This window comes from Ranitomeya imitator, chromosome 10, assembly GCF_032444005.1.
Source record: "Ranitomeya imitator isolate aRanImi1 chromosome 10, aRanImi1.pri, whole genome shotgun sequence".
Taxonomy (NCBI): Eukaryota; Metazoa; Chordata; class Amphibia; order Anura; family Dendrobatidae; genus Ranitomeya; species Ranitomeya imitator.
In genome coordinates, this window is record NC_091291.1 from 35,781,711 (window position 1) to 35,797,522 (window position 15,812).

Genomic DNA, 15,812 nt, shown 5'->3' on the forward strand with positions numbered 1-15,812 from the left:
TGTCTGCATTCAGCCTAATGGAGACAAACAAGAATATTGCTCAATTTTCTCCTTAAAAGGGTTGCCCTGTGAAAACAAGTCATCCCCCTTTTTCCACAGGATAGGTGATAACTTTTTGATCAGTGGGGGTCCGATCACTTGGATGCAGGGGTGTAGCAATTGCAGTTGCACAGGGTGCGACCAGGCCGTGTGGGAGGGAGGCCCGCCGACCCCAATGCCTACTTCAACTGGATGTGCGTCCGAGGGTGCACATAGGTGCTGGGGTCGGCGGCCTTCCATCCCGCACGGACCTGGAAGAGGACGCTGCACAAGAAGAAAGCAGAGGAAGGTGAGAAGAATGTTTTATTTTTATTTTTTTTGCAGAACAGGGAACACATACTGTATACCAGAAAGGTGCCCAGAATGTGGGACATATATACCAGGATGATGGACATATATACAGCAAGGGGTCCAAGATGGGGGATATATATACCAGGATGGGAGACATATACATCAGGATGGGGGGACATATACCAAGAAGGGGGGCATATATATCAGGTAGAGGCCCAGAAAGTGGGACATATATACCAAGAAGGAGGACATATTTAGGAGGAAGAGGCTGGGACCGGGATGGGAGACATGTATATCAGTATGAGGGACATATATACCAAGAAGCTGGACATATACAGTATTTCAGGCTGAGACCCAGGGTGGGGTACATATGCTCCAAGAAGCGGGAAAACTGTACAGTAAATACCAGGATGGGGGACATATATACCAGGATGGGAGACATATATACCAGGATGGGAGACATATATACCAGGATGGGGGACATATATACCAGGATGGGAGACATATATACCAGGATGGGAGACATATATACCAGGATGGGGGACATATATACCAGGATGGGGGACATTATACCAGGATGGGGGACATTATACCAGGATGGGGGACAGTTATACCAAGAAAGGGGACATATATACCAGAATATATATATATATATATATATATATATATATATATATATATACCAAGAAGGGGGACATATATACCAAGGAGGGTGATGTATATAGCAGGAAGAGGCCCAGAATGGGGTACATATATACCAAGAGTGGGACATATATATGAGGATTGGGGACATATATACCAGGAAGGGGTTCAGTATGGGGGGACATATATATTAGGAAGGGGCCCAGGATGGGGAGACCTATATACCAGGATGTCAGACATTTGTACAGGATGGGAGACATTACTACATAATCAAGGGGGGAGGAGGGAACACTTATTTATCTTTAGACTTTAGAACGCTACAAGGGCCCATATATCTGACCAACATGCGGGGGCCCAGGTTTAAATTTTGCACAGAAGCCCATCGGACTGTAGTTACACCACCGCTTGGACGGGATTGCACTTGTATTTTTTCTGAAGCTCCATGGAGAATTAATAAAGTGGCGATCCGGTGTCTGACCTGTTGCTCCATTCTAACGGGGAAACACGTGCCCCATTCTGTGGGTCCCAGAGGTCGGACCACCAGCGATCAGCAAGTTATCACATATCCTGTGGAAAGATGCTGGACATGCCCTTGTGATTGGTGGCCATTGCAGCGTAGGGACCTTCTTTTATCAGACACTATCACTTATACTGTGAATAAGTGATAACTTACAATTTTGGCAGTAAACTTTTAAAGTAATTGTCTAGGCTCAGAAAAATAGGACTGCTTTCTTTCAGAAACAGCGCCACCCTTGATCATAGGTTGGGCGTGGTATTACATCTCAGCTCCATTCACTTCAATGGGGCTGAATTATTATCAAACAGCTGTGGGTCTGTCTCTGAAGGAAAGAGGCCATATTTTTTTTTAATCCTGTACAAATTCTTTAAGCTTAAAGGGGTTGTCCACCTTTAGGGACATTTTCTCTTTTTACTTGGGTGCACGTATTTGGATCTAAAAATCATATTTACAAAGGATTCATTAAAATGTTTGCAGCCTCATATTCATTTAAGTAAAAAAAATATGTATTTAAAGTAGACTACCCCTTTAAGGTCTCAAAATTCAATACATTTATTTTCTTTGTGGCCTTCAGAATATGATGGTCACCTAGACTCCGCCTCTATGACCTCACGCATGACTCTTTATGTACATAGGTTCCGCACATTCCATAGGACTCACTGTAGGTCTCTTCTCTCAGGATCTTCATGGAGCTAACACTAAAGACCATCTTTCAGTCCCAGGAAGTATTAGTTGGGGGGGGGAAAGAGACCCCAGAAATGAAGCCGCCTACCAGATTTCCCACCAAGCAAAGAAGATCACAATCTGTCTCGATTTATAGGTAAATGTATACTGCTCGCCTCTGAAATGTAGGATGGAATCTGTCTGTCTAGCCCAGCTAAGATCTGAAATGATTTGGTAGTATTGGAAAATATGTATATGTGCATAAAGGGGGCATTATTTGGGCGCTCCCTGCAGGATCACCCTTGGGTTAAATGACGTCCTGATCACTACCTTCCATTGATGCCCCCATTGGTTACTGGGATTCCCATAGTTTTGACTACCAGGTGTGGAATGAGGGACACCAGCTTTAGATCCCGGGACCATGGAGCCTCCGTAAGTGGCGCACTACATGTAGCCGTACTGGTGGTTCACCTCTATGGCCCCATTCACATCTTGTTTGTCTCTTTATAAGGAAATATTTGGTATATTTAAACACCATTGATGCCCCCGTTGATTATTGGGATTATAGTTTGGAAGTGTTGGAATAAGACACCAGCTTTAGGTGCTGAGGCCATTAGGGACCATGGAGCCCCCTTAGATGGTGCACTACATGCAGACATACTGGTGGTTCACCTCTATGTCCACCTCTGTAATCATGGTGCTTCCCTATTTAGGAACTGATGCCCCATTCACATCTTGTTTGTCTCTTTATAAGGAAATATTTGGTATATTTAAACACCATTGATGCCCCCGTTGATTATTGGGATTATAGTTTGGAAGTGTTGGAATAAGACACCAGCTTTAGGTGCTGAGGCCATTAGGGACCATGGAGCCCCCTTAGATGGTGCAGTACATGCAGACGTACTGGTGGTTCACCTCTATGTCCACCTCTGTAATCATGGTGCTTCCCTATTTAGGAACTGATGCCCCATTCACATCTTGTTTTTCTTTTTTTATAAGGACCAATTTGGTACATTTAAACACCACCCTAAAGAATGACACCAAAATGCCACTTTTTGCAGTTTTTTGTGTGCCCCCCTTTACTATGTTTGGCTTATGTGTTAAAAAGAGGATGTGATTGCATTGACTGATCACATATATGATGAGCTGTTCATTAGCTTCTCTGAAAATGACCTATGGCTTAAATCAAGGTTTTATATTAAATGTATTTAAAATATATATATATATATATATATATATATATATATATATATATATTAGATTTTTTTAAAATTTATTTTGAATATTAATTTCGATATAAAAAAAAATCTTGCAATTTTCACACTGGCCATTAGTCCTGATCTTAGGCTCCTGCTTCCTGTTTTTCACATGGACATAAGCAGCATAAGACTATAAGACTAGCTCAGACCTGGTTTGTTTATATAGAAACTTTCTGGGCATGTTGCAATCTGGTGATATTGTACAGGAGGTGGTGGAGGTGAGCTGTGACATTGCTTTTTGTGAATGTTGAATTCTGTATTGTCTACTGTATATAGAGATGTTGTCTATTATTGTATTCCTGTCTGTGATCATAATGAGACTTCTGAAAAAGTCCCCTGAACAGAACAGGAAGGATATATTATACCCTGTATGTGATGACAATGAGAAAAACATCCTGAAAAGAACAGAAACTACAGTATATTGTATTCCTGTCTGTGATGATAATGAGACTTCTGAAAAAGATCCTGAAGAGAACAGGAACTACAGTATATTGTAATCCTGTCTGTGATGATAATGAGACTTCTGAAAAAGATCCTGAAGAGAACAGGAACTACAGTATATTGTATTCCTGTCTGTGATGATAATGAGACCTCTGAAAAAGATCCTGAAGAGAACAGGAACTACAGTATATTGTATTCCTGTCTGTGATGATAATGAGACCTCTGAAAAAGATCCTGAAGAGAACAGGAACTACAGTATATTGTAATCCTGTCTGTGATGATAATGAGACTTCTGAAAAAGATCCTGAAGAGAACAGGAACTACAGTATATTGTATTCCTGTCTGTGATGATAATGAGACTTCTGAAAAAGATCCTGAAGAGAACAGGAACTACAGTCTATTGTAATCCTGTCTGTGATGATAATGAGACCTCTGAAAAGTATCCTGAAGATATATATATTGCCTAATTGTCCTGACGATGGAAGGCAGTAGTGTTTCTTCCAGTGACAAAGTGGTGGCAGCAGTGGGATCTTTGTGACCTCCCTGGTGTTATCCGTGATAAACTGGTGTCAAGCGGAGTAATCTGCGTGACACCTCCCCCGTTGTCATCCCTGACATTTCACATGACTCCAGGCTGTAGGTTCGGGCCGGTAGACCGGCGGTCAGTCCATGCATTGCGGGCCATATGCTGCAGACTCTGAAATGCGCTCATGTGAACCCAGCCTAATGCACAATGCATATTCCACCAGTAAATTTGTGGTGGCAAATCTGCTCAGTATTCATCCCATGCGGACACCACTTTAATCATGGTATCAGAAGTTTGTCGAATTAGTCCAGAAGCACAAAAGCAAAAGGTTCTCTTCTCCTTCAGACCTGGAGCTCCAAGACCCGCTGACAGCATGGCCTGGAGCCTTCACCTGAAAAAATCTTCAGCCTCCACCAACGTGTCCATCTTGAATTTAGCTGATAAGCAATCATCTTCTTCAGAATCCGAATCAGAAGAGTCTCCAAAATCTGAGGTATCCAGTAACTCTGTTTATATCTATCTATCTATCTATCTATCTATCTATCTATCTATCTATCTATCTATCTATCTATCATATATTATCTATCTATCTATTATCTATCTATCTATCATATATTATCTATCTATCTATTATCTATCTATAATATGTTATCTATCTATTTATTATCTATCATATATTATCTATCTATCTATTATCTATCATCTATCTATTATCATCTATTATCTATCTATTATCATCTATATCTATTATCATCTATCTATCTATCTATCTATCTATTATCTATCTATTATCTATCATCTATCTATTATCTATCATATATTATCTATCTATTATCTATCATCTATCTATTATGTCTATTATCTATCTATCTATCATCTATTATCTATCTATTATCATCTATTATCTATCTATTATCATCTATATCTATTATCATCTATCTATCTATCTATTATCTATCTATTATCTATCATCTATCTATCTATCTATCTATCTATTATCTATCTATATCTATTATCATCTATATCTATTATCATCTATCTATCTATCTATTATCTATCTATCTATCATCTATTATCTATCTATCTATCTATCTATCTATCTATTATCTATCTATCTATTATCATCTATCTATTATCATCTATCTATTATCTATCTATTATCTATCATCTATCTATCTATCTATCTATCTATTATCTATCTATATCTATTATCATCTATATCCATTATCTATCTATCTATCTATCTATCTATCTATTATCTATCTATCATCTATTATCTATCTATCTATCTATTATCTATCTATCTATTATCATCTATATCTATTATCATCTATCTATCTATCTATTATCTATCTATTATCTATCTATCTATTATCTATCATCTATCTATCTATTATCTATCATCTATCTATCTATTATCTATCTATCATATATTATCTATCTATTATCTATCATCTATCTATTAACGATCTATCATATATCTATCTATCATCTATTATCTCTCATCTATTATCTACTCTATCTATCTATATATCTATTTGTACTTGTTTTTATTATGTATACCCCTCCTCACATGTAAAGCGCCATGGAATAAATGGCGCTATAATAATAAATAATAATAATTTATCTATTATATATACTCTATCTATATATCTATCTATTATCTATCTATCATCTATTAATCTACTATCTATCTATTATCTATCTAGCTATTATCTATCATCTATCTATTATCTTTCTATTATCTATCAATTATCTATCTATTATCTATCTATTATCTATCTATTATCTATATATTTATATTCTCTATCTATTATCTATCTATTATCTGTCTATTACATATCTATCATCTATCTATTATCTATCTATCTATCTATCTATCTATCTATCTCTCCATCAGCGATGAGTGAGTGTGCTCGTTACCCGAGTTTTTCGAGCATGCTCGGGTGTTCTCCTAGTATTTTGAGTGTGCTCGTAAATTATGTTTGTGTTCCCGTTGATGCATGATTTGCAGCTGTTAGACAACCTGAACACATGCAGAGATTGCCTGTTTGTTAGGGACTCCCTACATGTATTCAGGCTGTCTAGCAGCCGCAGAGCTGCTTTATCTACAGAGCATATCTAGTCCACTTCTCTCCCCTCTTGCCCCATAATCATTTTACCTCCATTTTGGTGTGTGCGAGGGGAGACAATGATAGTGGTGCTCTGTTGGATTATCTGTGACTGTATTTCATTTATCTGTTAAAACAGTCACTTATAACATATACAGGTCCTTCTCAAAAAATTAGCATATAGTGTTAAATTTCATTATTTACCATAATGTAATGATTACAATTAAACTTTCATATATTATAGATTCATTATCCACCAACTGAAATTTGTCAGGTCTTTTATTGTTTTAATACTGATGATTTTGGCATACAACTCCTGATAACCCAAAAAACCTGTCTCAATAAATTAGCATATTTCACCCATCCAATCAAATAAAAGTGTTTTTTAATAACAAACAAAAAAACCATCAAATAATAATGTTCAGTTATGCACTCAATACTTGGTCGGGAATCCTTTGGCAGAAATGACTGCTTCAATGCGGCGTGGCATGGAGGCAATCAGCCTGTGACACTGCTGAGATGTTATGGAGGCCCAGGATGCTTCAATAGCGGCCTTAAGCTCATCCAGAGTGTTGGGTCTTGCGTCTCTCAACTTTCTCTTCACAATATCCCACAGATTCTCTATGGGGTTCAGGTCAGGAGAGTTGGCAGGCCAATTGAGCACAGTAATACCATGGTCAGTAAACCATTTACCAGTGGTTTTGGCACTGTGAGCAGGTGCCAGATCATGCTGAAAAATGAAATCTTCATCTCCATAAAGCATTTCAGCCGATGGAAGCATGAAGTGCTCCAAAATCTCCTGATAGCTAGCTGCATTGACCCTGCCCTTGATGAAACACAGTGGACCAACACCAGCAGCTGACATGGCACCCCACACCATCACTGACTGTGGGTACTTGACACTGGACTTCAGGCATTTTGGCATTTCCTTCTCCCCAGTCTTCCTCCAGACTCTGGCACCTTGATTTCCGAATGACATGCAAAATTTGCTTTCATCAGAAAAAAGTACTTGGGACCACTTAGCAACAGTCCAGTGCTGCTTCTCTGTAGCTCAAAAGTGGCTTTACCTGGGGAATGCGGCACCTGTAGCCCATTTCCTGCACACGCCTGTGCACGGTGGCTCTGGATGTTTCCACACCAGACTCAGTCCACTGCTTCCTCAGGTTCCCCAAGGTCTGGAATCGGTCCTTCTCCACAATCTTCCTCAGGGTCCGGTCTCCTCTTCTCGTTGTACAGCGTTTTCTGCCACATTGTTTCCTTCCAACAGACTTACCATTGAGGTGCCTTGATACAGCACTCTGGGAACAGCCTATTTGTTGAGAAATTTCTTTCTGGGTCTTACCCTCTTGCTTGAGGGTGTCAATGATGGCCTTCTTGACATCTGTCAGGTCGCTAGTCTTACCCATGATGGGGGTTTTGAGTAATGAACCAGGCAGGGAGTTTATAAAAGCCTCAGGTATCTTTTGAATGTGTTTAGAGTTAATTAGTTGATTCAGAAGATTAGGGTAATAGGTCGTTTAGAGAACCTTTTCTTGATATGCTAATTTATTGAGACAGGTTTTTTGGGTTATCAGGAGTTGTATGCCAAAATCATCAGTATTAAAACAATAAAAGACCTGACAAATTTCAGTTGGTGGATAATGAATCTATAATATATGAAAGTTTAATTGTAATCATTACATTATGGTAAATAATGAAATTTAACACTATATGCTAATTTTTTGAGAAGGACCTGTAGTTTGATATTCTTTGTATGGGTATCACCATTTGTGCAATAAGGTTTCTTTTGGGGTGATTTTAGAGTTTTTCAATTAAAACATATTTTTAAAGATTCTATGTTCGCACCCTTAAAATTCTTCTAGAAAATAAAGTATTCCTCCCAGAAAATAATTACATTTACACATTTTGTTATACACATGTTTATTTTCTTTGTCTGTATTGAATCATCACAAAAAAAACTGAAAAAAGGCAAATTGGACATAATTTCACACAAAACCCCCAAAATGGGCAGACAAAATTGTTGACACCCTCAACTTAATATTTGGTTGCACCCTTTGGAATAAATAACTGCAATCCATCGCTTCCTATAACCATCAACAAGCTTCTTACACCTCTCACCTGGAATTTTGGGCCGCTCTTCTTTTACAAACTGCTCCAGGTCTCTCATATTTGAAGATGCCTTCTCCCAACAGCAATATTAAGATCTCTCCACAGGTGATCAATGGGATCTATATCTGGACTCATTGCCGGCCACTTAAGGACTCTCTAGCGCTTTGTTTCCATCCATTTCTGAGGGTTTCTTGAATTATGTTTGAGGTCATTATCCTGCTGGAAGACCCATCACCTAGGACTCAAACCCAGCTTCCTTACACTGGGCACATCATTGCGACCCAAAGTCCTTGGTAATCTTCAGATTTTATGATGCCTTGCACACACTCAAGGCACCGAGAGCCAGAGGCAGCAAAAAAAGAACCCTAAACAACCCCTCCACTATATTTGACTGTAGGTACTGTGTTCTTTTCTTTGTAGCCCCCATTCAATTTTTGGTAAACAGTAGAATATTATGCTTTACCAAAAAGCTCTATCTTGGTCTCATCTGTCCACAAGACGTTTTCCCAGATGGATTTTGGCTTATTCACGTACATTTTGGCAAATTGCAGTCTAGTTTTTTTATATCTGTGTCAGCAGTGGTGTCCTCCTGGATCTCCTGCCATAGTGTTTCATTTCAATCAAATGTGGACGGATACTTCATGCTGACACTGATGGACCCTGAGCCTGCAGGACAGCTTGATTTTCTTTGGAACTTGATTGGGGCTGCTTACCTAACATCCAGACTATCCTGCAATTCAACCTTTCATCAATTTTTCTCTGCCGTCCACGTCCAGAGAGATTGGCTACAGTTCCATCGGTTGTAACTTCTTGATAATGTTGGGCACTGTGGACAAAAGAACATCAAGATCTCTGGATATCATGTTATGATATTCACATGTAAAGCGCCATGGAATAAATGGCGCTATAAAAATGTATAATAATAATAATAATAATATCATAGAATCATAGAATGTTAGAGTTGGAAGGGACCTCCAAGGTCTTTGTGTCCTACCCCCTGCTCAATGCAGAATTCACTAAACCATCTGAGACAGATGTTTGTCTGACTTTTGTTAGAAGACTTCGATTGAAGAAGAACTCGCCATCTCTCATGACAGCCTGTTCCACCCATTCATCACCCTCACTGTCAAAAAGTTTTTTTCTAATATCTGTATCTCCTCCCTTTCCGTTTCATGTCTTTGCTTCTCGTGTTTCCATGTGCAAATGAGAATAAGGATGATCCCTTTACACTGTGACATAACATGTACATGTTACTTGCCACAGGTGAGATTGACTGAGCATCACATGCTTGAAACAGTCTGTTTTGGGGGTTTTGTGTGAAATTATATCCAATTTGCCTATTTTTTTTTTTTTTTCGTGTCGTTCCAATATACACAAAGGAAATAAACATGTGTATTACAAGACATCTGAAATTTTCTGGGAGAAATACTTTATTTTCTGGAACTATTTCAATGGGGCCAACACTTATCGGCCATAACTGTATCTTTAAATCTGAGTCCTTTGGCGATTAAAATTAGAAATAAAGTTAATGCTTGGGGGAATTTGCTCCTATCAGCTCTGGTAGGATGAATCTCATTAAGGCCACAGTTGCACTATCAGTATTTGGTCAGTATTTCACATCAGTATTTGTAAGCTAAAACCAGGAGTGGGTGATAAATGCAGAAGTGGTGATGTGTTTCTGTTAGACGTTTTCTCTGAATATTCCATTCCTGGTTTTGGCTTACAAATACTGATAGTGTGACAATAGCCAAAAATGTGTCTTATGCCTTGCATTCTCTATGTTCTCCAAAACTTCCCTGTCACGGGGTTACCACAACAGTGTGGAGCCAGAAGACCACAGAGTCTGATTGCTCCTACTTTGGCGCTGAGAAGAAGCACTTCTCCTTCATTTTAAATGTGTTTATTTCTTCTGGCAGAACAGGGGTTAGTCAGCCGTGTTGGAAATCCCTGTGATCACAGCTATGCTTGGTTAGCCACTCCTTTCCCCTTTGTAATCTGGGCTCTGTTACTAATCCTTGTCAGAGCTAGCATTTGCTGCATGGCTATTGGTGGGAGAGGAGTACATATGAGAAGGAGAGTTGAAGGAGTTATTAGTGACTGTTGCTTGGTTTGTATGCGTGGTAATTCCTTATCCTTCTCTGTTTTTGTTTATTCCCTTACTTTCACACCCTGGTGCATTCCTCTGTTACATGTGAGTGAATATATCGTGTACCTGGAGTTTTCTGTTAACCCTTGTCTTTGAAGCCTTGTTTATCGGATTGGTGTACTACAGTGCACAGTAGCGCCCCCTCTTCCCAGGGAGGGGGAAGAGAACAGATGGAGGGCTAACTTAGGAGATAAAGCAAGGTTGGGGGCTCCAGCATCTTCGCCATCTGAAGTATCCTGGCGAAGATGCTAGTGTTAGGGACAGGGAAGGAGCCCCTGGTCCCAGGTCACACCACAGCTGTGTCGTGACATCCCGTATATGGATACCTAAATAATGGTTCCCGAAAATGGATAGTATATTTAGAGAACTGGTTTGGAAAAGGGGTATCACAAGAATAAAATTGTAAGTTACAGTTGCCTAAAGACCAGAGAAGACTAGGACTAGCCCTGTTGCATATTTGGAGATAATATTTAGCCTCTCCGTTCCAGAATTTTAGGTGGTGGCCTTGTACGAGGCAGGGGCACCAGTGTTAAAATACCTGAGGGGCAGGAAAAATCTGCTACAACTTGTAGAATCTCACAAACTTAAGGCCAATTCAAGGGGTTATCCTACCCTTCTTCTTATACATGAAACTTGGTGGCCTGCAAGGAGCCATCTCTGACCTTACTATCTCCACTAATGGTTTATTGGATTCTGTTGTGCATGCTAAAGCTACTAAGGGCATTATTTCTTTATTATAGAATTCTTTATTAAAATTCTAGGGGATCCTATGGCTATATGGTAAAGGCAAATTGGGAGCATCTATCACTCTGGGGGGGGGGGGGGGCTTAGTATAGCTGCATAAAAACGGAGACAACCTATTGATTTCTATGGAAAATGTGTAATACTTATTTTGTCCTGTGGGGCTGCAGCTGGAAAAATACAATACTGACTGCCTAGTTTACCCCATACGATGGGGGGTCCCACCAGCTGGATCATTTGTGAGTACTCTCTTAGCAAAAAAAAGACATAACTTTGGAGGTAGGGTGGGTCATTTGCTGTATCAGAAACCATCTTCCACCGCTCAATCTGGGCAACCCGTGTAGTTTTCACCTGTCACTGCCTAGTTGGGACGCAGCTTTGTATGGTGGGGGAGGAGAAGTAGAGGAGTCGCTGGGAGCTGTTATAAGGCTTCATTCAGATAGCTTTAGGGTAGGCCGCAGTTCATGCAGTTCTAGTCACGTCCAGATCGTGCGACTGTATGATGGGCAGCTGAATGTGGCTTAATTATTATTATTTATTGTTATAGCGCCATTTATTCCATGGCGCTTTACATGTAAGAAGGGGTATACATAATAAAAACAAGTACAATAATCTTAAACAATACAAGTCATAACTGGTACAGGAGAGAGGACCCTGCCCGCGAGGGCTCACAATCTACAAGGGATGGGTGAGAATACAGTAGGCGAGGGTAGAGCTGGTCATGCAGCGGTTTGGTCGATCGGTGGTTACTGCAGGTTGTAGGCTTGTCGGAAGAGGTGGGTCTTCAGGCTCTTTTTGAAGGTTTCGATGGTAGGCGAGAGTCTGATGTGTTGTGGTAGAGGGTTCCAGAGTAGGGGTGATACGCGAGAGAAATCTTGTATACGATTGTGGGAAGAGGAGATAAGAGGGGTGTAGAGAAGGAGATCTTGTGAGGATCGGAGGTTGCGCGCAGGAAAGTACCGGGAGACGAGGTCACAGATGTATAGAGGAGACAGGTTGTGGATGGCTTTGTACGTCATGGTTAGGGTTTTGTACTGGAGTCTCTGGGTAATGAGGAGCCAGTGAAGGGATTGACAGAGGGGAGAAGCTGGGGAATAGCGGGGAGACAGGTGGATTAGTCGGGCAGCAGAGTTTAGAATAGATTGGAGGGGTGCGAGAGTGTTAGAGGGGAGGCCACAGAGCAGGAGGTTGCAGTAGTCAAGGTGAGAGATGATGAGGGCATGGACTAGAGTTTTTGCAGATTCTTGGTTGAGGAATGAACGGATTCGTGAAATATTTTTGAGCTGAAGTCAGCAGGAAGTGGAAAGGGCTTGGATATGCGGTTTGAAGGAGAGATCAGCGTCAAGGATTACCCCGAGGTAGCGAGCTTGTGGGACTGGGGAGAGTGGGCAGCCGTTTACTGTAATAGATAGGTTCGTTGGGGGGTCACGTGAGATGGGGGAAAGATGATGAATTCTGTTTTGTCCATGTTAAGTTTCAGAAATCTAGCGGAGAAGAAGGATGAAATAGTGGACAGACATTGAGGGATTCTGGTTAGTAGGGTGGTGATATCTGGTCCACAGATGTAGATCTGTGTGTCATCAGCATAGAGGTGATACTGAAAGCCATGAGATTCTATGAGCTGTCCCAGGCCAAAGGTGTAAATGGAGAAGAGCAGGGGCCCTAGGACTGAACCTTGTGGGACTCTGACAGATAGTGGGCGAGGTGAGGACGTGGTGTGTGAGTGGGAGACGCTGAATGTCCAGTCTGTTAGGTATGATGAGATCCAGGATAGGACCAAGTCTGTGATGCCAAGGGATGAGAGGGTCTGTAATAATAGGGAATGGTCCACTGTGTCAAAGGCAGCCGACAGGTCGAGGAGGAGGAGGACAGAGTAGTGTCGCTTGCTCTTGGCGGTTAAGAGGTCATTGGTGACCTTAGTTACGGCAGTTTCAGTGGAGTGGTGTGACCGAAAGCCAGATTGTAAGCGGTCGAGAGGGAGCAAGAAGAGAGATGGGAGGACAGTTCAAGATGGACGTGTTGTTCCAGTAGCTTGGAGGCATAGGGGAGAAGTGATATAGGGCGATAGCTAGATACAGATGATGGGTCAAGAGAAGGCTTTTTGAGGATAGGTGTGATGGAGGCATGTTTAAAGCTTGAGGGGAAAACACCAGTTGTTAGTGATAGGTTGAAGAGATGGGTTAGGGTTGGGATGAAGACTGTGGTGAGGTTTGGGATGAGGTGGGATGGGAGCGGGTCAAGTGCACATGTGGTGAGATGCGATCTTCAGAGTAGAGTGGAGTGTCGATCTTCTGTAATGGTGGAGAAGTTGGTTTTGGAGGTGGAGGGCTGGGAAGTCGGGAGGAATGGCTCTGTGGGTTGTTGATTAAAACTGTCTCTGATGTTAACAATCTTAGTGGCATGTATCTGCTGTCTCTCCCTCAGGATATGATGACCTGCGGACAGATGCTTGTTAAAGACTCTGTCATCCACCTGAAGGACAAAAGGGATAAACTTGATGATGTTTACAGTGTAAAGGTCTGTCATTTGATAGTAGTGTGCAGATACCTACTGGTCTTCTTACTGCGCCCATTGCTGTTATCGTCTGAACAACTACAACGTGGAATACAAATATGGATGGGTACAAGTACCCGTAGAATACACATATGGCTAGGTACAACTACCCGTAGAATACACATATGACTGTGTGCACAATTACCCGTAGAATACATATATGACTGTGTGCACAACTACCCATAGAATACATATATGACTGTGTGCACAACTACCCGTAGAATACACATGACTGTGTGCACAACTACCCGTAGAATACACATATGGCTGTGTACAACTAACCAAGAATACACATATGGCTGTGTAAACTACCCCAGAATACACATATGGCTGTGTAAACTACCCCAGAATACACATATGGCTGTGTATAACTACCCATAGAATATACTTATGGCTGTGTACAACTACCTGTAGAATACACATATGGCTGTGTACAACTACCCTAGAATACACATATGGCTGTGTGCACAACTACCCATAAAATATACATATGGCTGTGTATAACTACTCGTAGAATACACATATAGTTGTGTACAACTACCCGTAGAATACACCTAGGATTGTTTACAACTACCCATAGAATACACATATGGCTGTGTACAACTACCTGTAGAATACACATATCGCTGTGTGCACAACTGCTGGTAGAATACACTTATGGCTGTGTGTATAACTACTGTCACGATCAGCTGCAGCCGCAGATGTGGCCCAGCCCATAGACGCCCCAAAGCCGACCAACCTCAGAAGGCGTGGGGCGTGCGTCCCCCAGGGACGAAATACGGACCCTTTAAACCGCAGAGGGGGACCCGGCCTACCTGAACTAGGGCAGAGACCGGGGTTCTATGGCAGCTGAGCATGTGGACAAGGAAAGAGACACGTAGGACTTGATTACACCGATACTTCAGGTATAGAAAAAGTAAAGTACATAAACAAAACATGACAATGTCAGGCTCCCGATTCCACACCTCAGAAGGGTACCACCCAGTGGACCCCAAGGCACCAACAGATCACCCAGGCACAGATAGGCGGGACATCAGGACCCAGGCAGGATATCTGGACTCGGGAAAGACCTCAGGACATCGGGACACCAGGGAACAGACAGGATATCAGGACATCAGGGTCCATGAGGTCATCAAGACACAGGCAGGACATCTGGACCCAGGGTCACCGGCAGACATCAGACAGGAGTCGTTCGGTTCCGGACATCCGACACGACCTACAGGCACCACCAGGGACATCAGGCTCCAAGCTCCAGACAGCGGTCATCAGGTTCCAGACTGCGGTTGTCAGGCTCCGGGCATCGGACCTAGGAAGGAACTCAAGCGTGATGGTGCAAACACCGCCGTACTGGACATGAGCCAGACGGGGTAAACACCGCATGGTAGTCAGAGCACAGAGTAGTAGATGCTCAACAGAAACACCGGTTTCAAGAGACTCAAAGTCACTGGGACTTTGGGATTCCAGGAGCATAATTACAGCAGACACAGTTCAGACAGGTTCAGGTACAGGACAGGTACAGGATCAAGGATTCAGGCCTGGATATTTCGCCTCCAGGACAGGCGCCAGAACAGGACAAAACAGGAATCAAGGTAAGGACTTTGGTACCAAAACATAGACAGGAGAGGTGCAGGAACACAAACACACATAGCAAAGTTCAAGAGCTTTGTGAGTGTAGCTCAGGCCCCGCCCATAAGGCAGGGGAGCTTTATATATGAGCTGCCCCTCAGCAATTGGCTGGGGACAGCATTTCAAGTACACACCCTAACCCTGATAA